We start from the raw sequence: 13,350 nt of genomic DNA on the forward strand, positions 1-13,350 counted from the left end.
GCCCGGCCCGGCCAAGGCCAGGCCCCTGCCCGCCGGCTCGGCCCGGCCCGGCCAAGGCCAGGCCCCTGCCCGCCGGCTCGGCACGCCCCGGCCCGGCCCGGCCAAGCCCAGGCCCCTGCCTGCCGGCTCGGCACGCCCCGGCCCGGCCCGGCCAAGGCCAGGCCCCTGCCCGCCGGCTCGGCCCGGCCCGGCCAAAGCCAGGCCCCTGCCCGCCGGCTCGGCCCGGCCCGGTCCAGGCCAGGCCCCTACCCAGGCCAGGCCCCTGCTCGCCGGCTCGGCCCGGCCCGGGCCAGGCCCCTGCCCGCCGGCTCGGCCCGGCCCGGCCAAGGCCTGGCCCCTGCCCGCCGGCTCGGCACCCCCCGGCCCGGCCCGGCCAAGGCCAGGCCCCTGCCCGCCGGCTCGGCACCCCCCGGCCCGGCCCGGCCAAAGCCAGGCCCCTGCCCGCCGGCTCGGCCCGGCCAAGGCCAGGCCCCTGCCCGCCGGCTCGGCCCGGCCCGGAAAGGCCAGGCACCTGCCCGCCGGCTCGGCCCGGCCCGGCCAAGGCCAGACACCTGCCCGCCGGCTCGGCCAAGGCCCGGCCTGGCCCAGGCTAGACCCCTGCCCGCCGGCTCGGACCGGCCCGGCCAAGGCCAGGCCCCTGCCCGCCAGCTCGGCCTGGCCCAGGCCAGGCCCCTGCCTGGCCCAGGCCAGGCCCCTGCCCGCCGGCTCGGCCCGGCCCGGCCAAGGCCGGGCCCCTGCCCGCCGGCTCGGCACGCCCCGGCCCGGCCAAGGCCGGGCCCCTGCCCGCCGGCTCGGCACGCCCCGGCTCGGCCAAGGCCGGGCCCCTGCCCGCCGGCTCGGCACGCCCCGGCCCGGCCAAGGTCATGCCCCTGCCCGCCGGCTCGGCCCGGCCAAGGCCAGGCCGCTGCCCGGCCAAGGCCAGGCCCCTGCCCGCCGGCTCGGCCCGGCCCAGCCCAGGCCAGGCCCCTGCCCGCCGGCCCGGCCCGGCCATGGCCAGGCCCCTGCCCGCCGGCTCGGCCCGGCCAAGGCCAGGCCCCTGCCCGCCGACTCGGCCCGGCTAGGCCCAGACAAAGCTAGCCCCTGCCCGCAGGCCCGGCCCGGCCAAGGCCAGGCCCCTGCCCGCCGGCTCGGCCCGGCCCGGCCAAGGCCAGGCCCCTGCCCGCCGGCTCGGCCCGGCCAAGGCCAGGCAAGGCCAGGCCCCTGCCCGCCGGCTCGGCCCGGCCCGGGCAAGGCCAGGCCCCTGCCCGCCGGCTCGGCCCGGCCCGGCCAAGGCCAGGCCCCTGCCCGCCGGCTCGGCACGCCCCGGCCCGGCCCGGCCAAGGCCAGGCCCCTGCCCGCCGGCTCGGCACGCCCCGGCCCAGCCCGGCCAAGGCCAGGCCCCTGCCCGCCGGCTCGGCCCGGCCCGGCCAAAGCCAGGCCCCTGCCCGCCGGCTCGGCCCGGCCCGGCCCAGGCCAGGCCCCTACCCAGGCCAGGCCCCTGCTCGCCGGCTCGGCCCGGCCCGGGCCAGGCCCCTGCCCGCCGGCTCGGCCCGGCCCGGGCCAGGCCCCTGCCCGCCGGCTCGGCCCGGAGAAGGCCAGGCCCCTGCCCGCCGGCTCGGCCCGGCCCGGCCAAGGCCAGGCCCCTGCCCGCCGGCTCGGCACCCCCCGGCCCGGCCCGGCCAAGGCCAGGCCCCTGCCCGCCGGCTCGGCACCCCCCGGCCCGGCCCGGCCAAAGCCAGGCCCCTGCCCGCCGGCTCGGCCCGGCCAAGGCCAGGCCCCTGCCCGCCGGCTCGGCCCGGCCCGGAAAGGGCAGGCACCTGCCCGCCGGCTCGGCCCGGCCCGGCCAAGGCCAGGCACCTGCCCGCCGGCTCGGCCAAGGCCCGGCCTGGCCCAGGCTAGACCCCTGCCCGCCGGCTCGGCCCGGCCCGGCCAAGGCCAGGCCCCTGCCCGCCGGCTCGGCCCGGCCAAGGCCAGGCAAGGCCAGGCCCCTGCCCGCCTGCTCGGCCCGGCCCGGGCAAGGCCAGGGCCCTGCCCGCCGGCTCGGCCCGGCCCGGCCAAGGCCAGGCCCCTGCCCGCCGGCCCGGCCCGGCCAAGGCCAGGCCCCTGCCCGCCCGCTCGACCTGGCCCCTGCCCGGCCAAGGCCAGGCCCCTGCCCGCCGCCTCGGCCCGGCCCCTGCCCGGCCAAGGCCAGGCCCCTGCCCGCCGGCTCGGCCCGGCCCGGCCCGGACAAGGCCAGGCCCCTGCCCGCCGGCTCGGCCCGGCCCGGCCCGGACAAGGCCAGGCCCCTGCCCGCCGGCTCGGCCCGGCCCGGCCCGGACAAGGCCAGGCCCCTGCCCGCCGGCTCGGCCCGGCCCGGCCCGGACAAGGCCAGGCCCCTGCCCGCCGGCTCGGCCCGGCCCGGCCAAGGCCAGGCCCCTGCCCGCCGGCTCGGCACGCCCCGGCCAAGGCCAGGCCCCTGCCCGCCGGCTCGGCACGCCCCGGCCTGGCCCGGCCAAGGCCAGGCCCCTGACCGCCGGCTCGGCCCGGCCCGGCCAAGGCCAGGCCCCTGCCCGCCGGCTCGGCCCGGCCCGGCCAAGGCCAGGCCCCTGCCCGCCGGCTCAGCCCGGCCTGGCCAAGGCCAAGCCAAGGCCAGGCCCCTGCCCGCCGGCCCGGCCCGGCCAAGGCCAGGCCCCTGCCCGCCGGCTCGGCCCGGCCCGGGCAAGGCCAGGCCCCTGCCCGCCGGCTCGGCCCGGCCCGGCCAAGGCCAGGCCCCTGCCCGCCGGCCCGGCCCGGCCAAGGCCAGGCCCCTGCCCGCCCGCTCGACCTGGCCCCTGCCCGGCCAAGGCCAGGCCCCTGCCCGCCGCCTCGGCCTGGCCCCTGCCCGGCCAAGGCCAGGCCCCTGCCCGCCGGCTCGGCCCGGCCCGGCCAAGGCCAGGCACCTGCCCGCCGGCTCGGCCAAAGCCCGGCCTGGCCCAGGCTAGACCCCTGCCCGCCGGCTCGGACCGGCCCGGCCAAGGCCAGGCCCCTGCCCGCCAGCTCGGCCTGGCCCAGGCCAGGCCCCTGCCTGGCCAAGGCCGGGCCCCTGCCCACCGGCTCGGCACGCCCCGGCTCGGCCAAGGCCGGGCCCCTGCCCGCCGGCTCGGCACGCCCCGGCTCGGCCAAGGCCGGGCCCCTGCCCGCCGGCTCGGCACGCCCCGGCCCGGCCAAGGCCAGGCCCCTGCCCGCCGGCTCGGCCCGGCCCGGCCAAGGCCAGGCCCCTGCCCGCCGGCTCGGCACGCCCCGGCCCGGCCCGGCCAAGGCCAGGCCCCTGCCCGCCGGCTCGGTACGCCCCGGCCCGGCCAAGGCCAGGCCCCTGCCCGCCGGCTCGGCACGCCCCGGCCCGGCCCGGCCAAGGCCAGGCCCCTGCCCGCCGGCTCGGCCCGGCCCGGCCAAGGCCAGGCCCCTGCCCGCCGGCTCGGCCCGGCCCGGCCAAGGCCATGCCCCTGCCCGCCGACTCGGCCTGGCCCGGGCAAGGCCAGGCACCTGCCCCCCGGCTCGGCCCGGCCCGTCCAAGGCCGGGCACCTGCCCGCCGGCTCGGCCCGGCCCGGCCAAGGCCAGGCCCCAGCCCGCCCGCTCGGCCCGGCCCCTGCCCGGCCAAGGCCAGGCCCCTGCCCGCCGCCTCGGCCCGGCCCCTGCCCGGCCCAGGCCAGGCCCCTGCCCGCCGGCTCGGCCCGGCCCGGCCCAGGCCAGGCCCCTGCCCGCCGGCCCGGCCCGGCCATGGCCAGGCCCCTGCCCGCCGGCTCGGCCCGGCCAAGGCCAGGCCCCTGCCCGCCGGCTCGGCCCGGCTAGGCCCAGACAAAGCTAGCCCCTGCCCGCAGGCCCGGCCCGGCCAAGGCCAGGCCCCTGCCCGCCGGCTCGGCCCGGCCAAGACCAGGCCCCTGCCCGCCGGCTCGGCCCGGCCAAGGCCAGGCAAGGCCAGGCCCCTGCCCGCCGGCTCGGCCCGGCCCGGCCAAGGCCAGGCCCCTGCCCGCCCGCTCGACCTGGCCCCTGCCCGGCCAAGGCCGGGCCCCTGCCCGCCGGCTCGGCACGCCCCGGCCCGGCCAAGGCCGGGCCCCTGCCCGCCGGCTCGGCACGCCCCGGCTCGGCCAAGGCCGGGCCCCTGCCCGCCGGCTCGGCACGCCCCGGCTCGGCCAAGGCCGGGCCCCTGCCCGCCGGCTCGGCACGCCCCGGCCCGGCCAAGGCCATGCCCCTGCCCGCCGGCTCGGCCCGGCCAAGGCCAGGCCCCTGCCCGGCCAAGGCCAGGCCCCTGCCCGCCGCCTCGGCCCGGCCCCTGCCCGGCCAAGGCCAGGCCCCTGCCCGCCGGCTCGGCCCGGCCCGGCCCGGCCAAGGCCAGGCCCCTGCCCGCCGGCTCGGCCCGGCAAGGCCCGGCCAAGGCCAGGCCCCTGCCCGCCGGCTCGGCCCGGCCCGGCCCGGACAAGGCCAGGCCCCTGCCCGCCGGCTCGGCCCGGCCCGGACAAGGCCAGGCCCCTGCCCGCCGGCTCGGCCCGGCCCGGCCCGGACAAGGCCAGGCCCCTGCCCGCCGGCTCGGCCCGGCCCGGCCCGGAGAAGGCCAGGCCCCTGCCCGCCGGCTCGGCCCGGCCCGGCCCGGACAAGGCCAGGCCCCTGCCCGCCGGCTCAGCCCGGCCTGGCCAAGGCCAAGCCAAGGCCAGGCCCCTGCCCGCCGGCCCGGCCCGGCCAAGGCCAGGCCCCTGCCCGCCGGCTCGGCACCCCCCCGGTCCGGCCCGGCCAAAGCCAGGCCCCTGCCCGCCGGCTCGGCCCAGCCAAGGCCAGGCCCCTGCCCGCCGGCTCGGCCCGGCCCGGCCAAGGCCAGGCCCCTGCCCGCCGGCTCGGCCCGGCCCGGCCAAGGCCAGGCCCCTGCCCGCCGGCTCGGCCCGGCCCGGCCAAGGCCAGGCCCCTGCCCCCCGGCTCGGCTCGGCCCGGCCCGGGCAAGGCCAGGCACCTGCCCCCCGGCTCGGCCCGGCCCGTCCAAGGCCAGGCACCTGCCCGCCGGCTCGGCCCGGCCCGGCCAAGGCCAGGCCCCAGCCCGCCCGCTCGGCCCGGCCCCTGCCCGGCCAAGGCCAGGCCCCTGCCCGCCGGCTCGGCCCGGCCCGGCCCAGGCCAGGCCCCTGCCCGCCGGCCCGGCCCGGCCATGGCCAGGCCCCTGCCCACCGGCTCGGCCCGGCCAAGGCCAGGCCCCTGCCCGCCGACTCGGCCCGGCTAGGCCCAGACAAAGCTAGCCCCTGCCCGCCGGCCCGGCCCGGCCAAGGCCAGGCCCCTGCCCGCCGGCTCGGCCCGGCCAAGGCCAGGCAAGGCCAGGCCCCTGCCCGCCGGCTCGGCCCGGCCCGGGCAAGGCCAGGCCCCTGCCCGCCGGCTCGGCCCGGCCCGGCCAAGGCCAGGCCCCTGCCCGCCGGCCCGGCCCGGCCAAGGCCAGGCCCCTGCCCGCCCGCTCGACCTGGCCCCTGCCCGGCCAAGGCCAGGCCCCTGCCCGCCGCCTCGGCCTGGCCCCTGCCCGGCCAAGGCCAGGCCCCTGCCCGCCGGCTCGGCCCGGCCCGGCCAAGGCCAGGCACCTGCCCGCCGGCTCGGCCAAGGCCCGGCCTGGCCCAGGCTAGACCCCTGCCCGCCGGCTCGGACCGGCCCGGCCAAGGCCAGGCCCCTGCCCGCCAGCTCGGCCTGGCCCAGGCCAGGCCCCTGCCTGGCCAAGGCCGGGCCCCTGCCCGCCGGCTCGGCACGCCCCGGCTCGGCCAAGGCCGGGCCCCTGCCCGCCGGCTCGGAACGCCCCGTCCCGGCCAAGGCCATGCCCCTGCCCGCCGGCTCGGCCCGGCCAAGGCCAGGCCCCTGCCCGCCGGCTCGGCCCGGCCCGACCAAGGCCAGGCCCCGGCCCGCCGGCTCGGCCCGGCCCGGCCAGGGCCAGGCCCCTGCCCGCCGGCTCGGCCCGGCCCGGCCAAGGCCAGGCCCCTGCCCGCCGGCTCGGCACGCCCCGGCCCGGCCTGGCCAAGGCCAGGCCCCTGCCCGCCGGCTCGGTACGCCCCGGCCCGGCCAAGGCCAGGCCCCTGCCCGCCGGCTCGGCACGCCCCGGCCCGGCCAAGGCCAGGCCCCTGCCCGCCGGCTCGGCACGCCCCGGCCCGGCCCGGCCAAGGCCAGGCCCCTGCCTGCCGGCTCGGCCCGGCCCGGCCAAAGCCAGGCCCCTGCCCGCCGGCTCGGCCCGGCCCGGCCCAGGCCAGGCCCCTACCCAGGCCAGGCCCCTGCTCGCCGGCTCGGCCCGGCCCGGGCCAGGCCCCTGCCCGCCGGCTCGGCCCGGAGAAGGCCAGGCCCCTGCCCGCCGGCTCGGCCCGGCCCGGCCAAGGCCAGGCCCCTGCCCGCCGGCTCGGCACCCCCCGGCCCGGCCCGGCCAAGGCCAGGCCCCTGCCCGCCGGCTCGGCACCCCCCGGCCCGCCCCGGCCAAAGCCAGGCCCCTGCCCGCCGGCTCGGCCCGGCCAAGGCCAGGCCCCTGCCCGCCGGCTCGGCCCGGCCCGGAAAGGCCAGGCACCTGCCCGCCGACTCGGCCCGGCCCGGCCAAGGCCAGGCACCTGCCCGCCGGCTCGGCCAAGGCCCGGCCTGGCCCAGGCTAGACCCCTGCCCGCCGGCTCGGCCTGGCCCGGCCAAGGCCAGGCCCCTGCCCGCCGGCTCGGCCCGGCCCAGCCAAGGCCGGGCCCCTGCCCGCCGGCTCGGCACGCCCCGGCCCGGCCAAGGCCGGACCCCTGCCCGCCGGCTCGGCACGCCCCGGCCCGGCCAAAGCCATGCCCCTGCCCGCCGGCTCGGCCCGGCCCGGCCAAGGCCAGGCCCCTGCCCGGACAAGACCAGGCCCCTGCCCGCCGGCTCGGCCCGGCCCGGCCAAGGCCAGGCCCCTGCCCGCCGGCTCGGCACGGCCCGGCCAGGGCCAGGCCCCTGCCCGCCGGCTCGGCCCGGCCCGGCCAAGGCCAGGCCCCTGCCCGCCGGCTCGGCCCGGCCCGGCCAAGGCCAGGCCCCTGCCCGCCGGCTCGGCCCGGCCCGGCCAAGGCCAGGCCCCTGCCCGCCGGCTCGGCACGCCCCGGCCCGGCCCGGCCAAGGCCAGGCCCCTGCCCGCCGGCTCGGCACGCCCCGGCCCGGCCAAGGCCAGGCCCCTGCCCGCCGGCTCGGCCCGGCCCGGCCAAGGCCAGGCCCCTGCCCGCCGACTCGGCCCGGCTAGGCCCAGACAAAGCTAGCCCCTGCCCGCCGGCCCGGCCCGGCCAAGGCCAGGCCCCTGCCCGCCGGCTCGGCCCGGCCAAGGCCAGGCAAGGCCAGGCCCCTGCCCGCCGGCTCGGCCCGGCCCGGGCAAGGCCAGGCCCCTGCCCGCCGGCTCGGCCCGGCCCGGCCAAGGCCAGGCCCCTGCCCGCCGGCCCGGCCCGGCCAAGGCCAGGCCCCTGCCCGCCCGCTCGACCTGGCCCCTGCCCGGCCAAGGCCAGGCCCCTGCCCGCCGCCTCGGCCTGGCCCCTGCCCGGCCAAGGCCAGGCCCCTGCCCGCCGGCTCGGCCCGGCCGGGCCAAGGCCAGGCACCTGCCCGCCGGCTCGGCCAAGGCCCGGCCTGGCCCAGGCTAGACCCCTGCCCGCCGGCTCGGACCGGCCCGGCCAAGGCCAGGCCCCTGCCCGCCAGCTCGGCCTGGCCCAGGCCAGGCCCCTGCCTGGCCAAGGCCGGGCCCCTGCCCGCCGGCTCGGCACGCCCCGGCTCGGCCAAGGCCGGGCCCCTGCCCGCCGGCTCGGCACGCCCCGGCCCGGCCAAGGCCATGCCCCTGCCCGCCGGCTCGGCCCGACCAAGGCCAGGCCCCTGCCCGCCGGCTCGGCCCGGCCCGACCAAGGCCAGGCCCCGGCCCGCCGGCTCGGCCCGGCTCGGCCCGGCCAGGGCCAGGCCCCTGCCCGCCGGCTCGGCCCGGCCCGGCCAAGGCCAGGCCCCTGCCCGCCGGCTCGGCACGCCCCGGCCCGGCCTGGCCAAGGCCAGGCCCCTGCCCGCCGGCTCGGCACGCCCCGGCCCGGCCTGGCCAAGGCCAGGCCCCTGCCCGCCGGCTCGGTACGCCCCGGCCCGGCCAAGGCCAGGCCCCTGCCCGCCGGCTCGGCACGCCCCGGCCCGGCCCGGCCAAGGCCAGGCCCCTGCCCGCCGGCTCGGCCCGGCCCGGCCAAGGCCAGGCCCCTGCCCGCCGGCTCGGCCCGGCCCGGCCAAGGCCAGGCCCCTGCCCCCCGGCTCGGCCCGGCCCGTCCAAGGCCGGGCACCTGCCCGCCGGCTCGGCCCGGCCCGGCCAAGGCCAGGCCCCAGCCCGCCCGCTTGGCCCGGCCCCTGCCCGGCCAAGGCCAGGCCCCTGCCCGCCGCCTCGGCCCGGCCCCTGCCCGGCCCAGGCCAGGCCCCTGCCCGCCGGCTCGGCCCGGCCCGGCCCAGACCAGGCCCCTGCCCGCCGGCCCGGCCCGGCCCAGGCCAGGCCCCTGCCCGCCGGCTCGGCCCGGCCCGGCCAAGGCCAGGCCCCTGCCCGCCGGCTCGGCCCGGCTAGGCCCAGACAAAGCTAGCCCCTGCCCGCCGGCCCGGCCCGGCCAAGGCCAGGCCCCTGCCCGCCGGCTCGGCCCGGCCCGGCCAAGGCCAGGCCCCTGCCCGCCGGCTCGGCCCGGCCAAGGCCAGGCAAGGCCAGGCCCCTGCCCGCCGGCTCGGCCCGGCCCGGGCAAGGCCAGGCCCCTGCCCGCCGGCTCGGCCCGGCCCGGCCAAGGCCAGGCCCCTGCCCGCCGGCCCGGCCCGGCCAAGGCCAAGCCCCTGCCCGCCCGCTCGACCTGGCCCCTGCCCGGCCAAGGCCAGGCCCCTGCCCGCCGCCTCGGCCTGGCCCCTGCCCGGCCAAGGCCAGGCCCCTGCCCGCCGCCTCGGCCCGGCCCGGCCCGGACAAGGCCAGGCCCCTGCCCGCCGCCTCGGCCCGGCCCGGCCCGGACAAGGCCAGGCCCCTGCCCGCCGCCTCGGCCCGGCCCGGCCCGGACAAGGCCAGGCCCCTGCCCGCCGCCTCGGCCCGGCCCGGCCCGGACAAGGCCAGGCCCCTGCCCGCCGCCTCGGCCCGGCCCGGCCCGGACAAGGCCAGGCCCCTGCCCGCCGCCTCGGCCCGGCCCGGCCCGGACAAGGCCAGGCCCCTGCCCGCCGCCTCGGCCCGGCCCGGCCCGGACAAGGCCAGGCCCCTGCCCGCCGCCTCGGCCCGGCCCGGCCCGGACAAGGCCAGGCCACTGCCCGCCGCCTCGGCCCGGCCCGGCCCGGCCCAGGCCAGGCCCCTGCCCGCCGGCTCGGCACGCCCCGGCCCGGCCCGGCCCAGGCCAGGCCCCTGCCCGCCGGCTCGGCACGCCCCGGCCCGGCCCGGCCAAGGCCAGGCCCCTGCCCGCCGCCTCGGCCCGGCCCGGACAAGGCCAGGCCCCTGCCCGCCGCCTCGGCCCGGCCCGGCCCGGACAAGGCCAGGCCCCTGCCCGCCGCCTCGGCCCGGCCCGGCCCGGACAAGGCCAGGCCCCTGCCCGCCGCCTCGGCCCGGCCCGGCCCGGACAAGGCCAGGCCCCTGCCCGCCGCCTCGGCCCGGCCCGGCCCGGACAAGGCCAGGCCCCTGCCCGCGGCCTCGGCCCGGCCCGGACAAGGCCAGGCCCCTGCCCGCCGCCTCGGCCCGGCCCGGACAAGGCCAGGCCCCTGCCCGCCGCCTCGGCCCGGCCCGGCCCGGACAAGGCCAGGCCCCTGCCCGCCGCCTCGGCCCGGCCCGGCCCGGACAAGGCCAGGCCCCTGCCCGCCGGCTCGGCCCGGCCCGGACAAGGCCAGGCCCCTGCCCGCCGGCTCGGCACGCCCCGGCCAAGGCCAGGCCCCTGCCCGCCGGCTCGGCACGCCCCGGCCAAGGCCAGGCCCCTGCCCGCCGGCTCGGCACGCCCCGGCCCGGCCAAGGCCAGGCCCCTGCCCGCCGGCTCGGCCCGGCCCGGGCCAGGCCCCTGCCCGCCGGCTCGGCACGCCCCGGCCGGGCCCGGCCAAGGCCAGGCCCCTGCCCGCCGGCTCGGCCCGGCCCGGCCAAGGCCAGTCCCCTGCCCGCCGGCTCGGCACGGCCCGGCCAGGGCCAGGCCCCTGCCCGCCGGCTCGGCCCGGCCCGGCCAAGGCCAGGCCCCTGCCCGCCGGCTCGGCCCGGCCCGGCCAAGGCCAGGCCCCTGCCCGCCGGCTCGGCACGCCCCGGCCCGGCCCGGCCAAGGCCAGGCCCCTGCCCGCCGGCTCGGCACGCCCCGGCCCGGCCCGGCCAAGGCCAGGCCCCTGCCCGCCGGCTCGGCCCGGCCCGGCCAAAGCCAGGCCCCTGCCCGCCGGCTCGGCCCGGCCCGGCCCAGGCCAGGCCACTACCCAGGCCAGGCCCCTGCTCGCCGGCTCGGCCCGGCCCGGGCCAGGCCCCTGCCCGCCGGCTCGGCCCGGAGAAGGCCAGGCCCCTGCCCGCCGGCTCGGCCCGGCCCGGCCAAGGCCTGGCCCCTGCCCGCCGGCTCGGCACCCCCCGGCCCGGCCCGGCCAAGGCCAGGCCCCTGCCCGCCGGCTCGGCACCCCCCGGCCCGGCCCGGCCAAAGCCAGGCCCCTGCCCGCCGGCTCGGCCCGGCCAAGGCCAGGCCCCTGCCCGCCGGCTCGGCCCGGCCCGGAAAGGCCAGGCACCTGCCCGCCGGCTCGGCCCGGCCCGGCCAAGGCCAGACACCTGCCCGCCGGCTCGGCCAAGGCCCGGCCTGGCCCAGGCTAGACCCCTGCCCGCCGGCTCGGACCGGCCCGGCCAAGGCCAGGCCCCTGCCCGCCAGCTCGGCCTGGCCCAGGCCAGGCCCCTGCCTGGCCCAGGCCAGGCCCCTGCCCGCCGGCTCGGCCCGGCCCGGCCAAGGCCGGGCCCCTGCCCGCCGGCTCGGCACGCCCCGGCCCGGCCAAGGCCGGGCCCCTGCCCGCCGGCTCGGCACGCCCCGGCTCGGCCAAGGCCGGGCCCCTGCCCGCCGGCTCGGCACGCCCCGGCCCGGCCAAGGCCATGCCCCTGCCCGCCGGCTCGGCCCGGCCAAGGCCAGGCCGCTGCCCGGCCAAGGCCAGGCCCCTGCCCGCCGGCTCGGCCCGGCCCAGCCCAGGCCAGGCCCCTGCCCGCCGGCCCGGCCCGGCCATGGCCAGGCCCCTGCCCGCCGGCTCGGCCCGGCCAAGGCCAGGCCCCTGCCCGCCGACTCGGCCCGGCTAGGCCCAGACAAAGCTAGCCCCTGCGCGCAGGCCCGGCCCGGCCAAGGCCAGGCCCCTGCCCGCCGGCTCGGCCCGGCCCGGCCAAGGCCAGGCCCCTGCCCGCCGGCTCGGCCCGGCCAAGGCCAGGCCCCTGCCCGCCGGCTCGGCCCGGCCAAGGCCAGGCAAGGCCAGGCCCCTGCCCGCCGGCTCGGCCCGGCCCGGGCAAGGCCAGGCCCCTGCCCGCCGGCTCGGCCCGGCCCGGCCAAGGCCAGGCCCCTGCCCGCCCGCTCGACCTGGCCCCTGCCCGGCCAAGGCCAGGCCCCTGCCCGCCGCCTCGGCCCGGCCCCTGCCCGGCCAAGGCCAGGCCCCTGCCCGCCGCCTCGGCCCGGCCCCTGCCCGGCCAAGGCCAGGCCCCTGCCCGCCGCCTCGGCCCGGCCCCTGCCCGGCCAAGGCCAGGCCCCTGCCCGCCGCCTCGGCCCGGCCCCTGCCCGGACAAGGCCAGGCCCCTGCCCGCCGCCTCGGCCCGGCCCGGCCCGGACAAGGCCAGGCCCCTGCCCGCCGCCTCGGCCCGGCCCGGCCCGGACAAGGCCAGGCCCCTGCCCGCCGCCTCGGCCCGGCCCGGCCCGGACAAGGCCAGGCCCCTGCCCGCCGCCTCGGCCCGGCCCGGCCCGGACAAGGCCAGGCCCCTGCCCGCCGCCTCGGCCCGGCCCGGCCCGGACAAGGCCAGGCCCCTGCCCGCCGCCTCGGCCCGGCCCGGCCCGGACAAGGCCAGGCCCCTGCCCGCCGCCTCGGCCCGGCCCGGCCCGGACAAGGCCAGGCCCCTGCCCGCCGCCTCGGCCCGGCCCGGACAAGGCCAGGCCCCTGCCCGCCGCCTCGGCCCGGCCCGGCCCGGACAAGGCCAGGCCCCTGCCCGCCGCCTCGGCCCGGCCCGGCCCGGACAAGGCCAGGCCCCTGCCCGCCGCCTCGGCCCGGCCCGGCCCGGACAAGGCCAGGCCCCTGCCCGCCGCCTCGGCCCGGCCCGGACAAGGCCAGGCCCCTGCCCGCCGCCTCGGCCCGGCCCGGCCCGGACAAGGCCAGGCCCCTGCCCGCCGCCTCGGCCCGGCCCGGCCCGGACAAGGCCAGGCCCCTGCCCGCCGCCTCGGCCCGGCCCGGCCCGGACAAGGCCAGGCCCCTGCCCGCCGCCTCGGCCCGGCCCGGCCCGGACAAGGCCAGGCCCCTGCCCGCCGGCTCGGCCCGGCCCGGACAAGGCCAGGCCCCTGCCCGCCGGCTCGGCACGCCCCGGCCAAGGCCAGGCCCCTGCCCGCCGGCTCGGCACGCCCCGGCCCGGCCAAGGCCAGGCCCCTGCCCGCGGGCTCGGCACGCCCCGGCCCGGCCAAGGCCAGGCCCCTGCCCGCGGGCTCGGCACGCCCCGGCCCGGCCAAGGCCAGGCCCCTGCCCGCCGGCTCGGCCCGGCCCGGGCCAGGCCCCTGCCCGCCGGCTCGGCACGCCCCGGCCCGGCCCGGCCAAGGCCAGTCCCCTGCACGCCGGCTCGGCACGGCCCGGCCAGGGCCAGGCCCCTGCCCGCCGGCTCGGCACGGCCCGGCCAGGGCCAGGCCCCTGCCCGCCGGCTCGGCCCGGCCCGGCCAAGGCCAGGCCCCTGCCCGCCGGCCCGGCCCGGCCAAGGCCAGGCCCCTGCCCGCCCGCTCGACCTGGCCCCTGCCCGGCCAAGGCCAGGCCCCTGCCCGCCGCCTCGGCCCGGCCCCTGCCCGGCCAAGGCCAGGCCCCTGCCCGCCGCCTCGGCCCGGCCCGGCACGGCCAAGGCCAGGCCCCTGCCCGCCGCCTCGGCCCGGCCCGGCCAAGGCCAGGCCCCTGCCCGCCGGCTCGGCCCGGCCCGGCCCGGCCAAGGCCAGGCCCCTGCCCGCCGGCTCGGCCCGGCCCGGCCCGGACAAGGCCAGGCCCCTGCCCGCCGGCTCGGCCCGGCCCGGCCCGGACAAGGCCAGGCCCCTGCCCGCCGGCTCGGCCCGGCCCGGCCCGGACAAGGCCAGGCCCCTGCCCGCCGGCTCGGCCCGGCCCGGCCCGGACAAGGCCAGGCCCCTGCCCGCCGGCTCGGCCCGGCCCGGCCAAGGCCAGGCCCCTGCCCGCCGGCTCGGCACGCCCCGGCCAAGGCCAGGCCCCTGCCCGCCGGCTAGGCACCCCCCGGCCCG

The sequence above is a fragment of the Accipiter gentilis genome, unplaced genomic scaffold (genome assembly GCF_929443795.1).
Source record: "Accipiter gentilis unplaced genomic scaffold, bAccGen1.1, whole genome shotgun sequence".
Lineage (NCBI taxonomy): Eukaryota > Metazoa > Chordata > Aves > Accipitriformes > Accipitridae > Astur > Astur gentilis.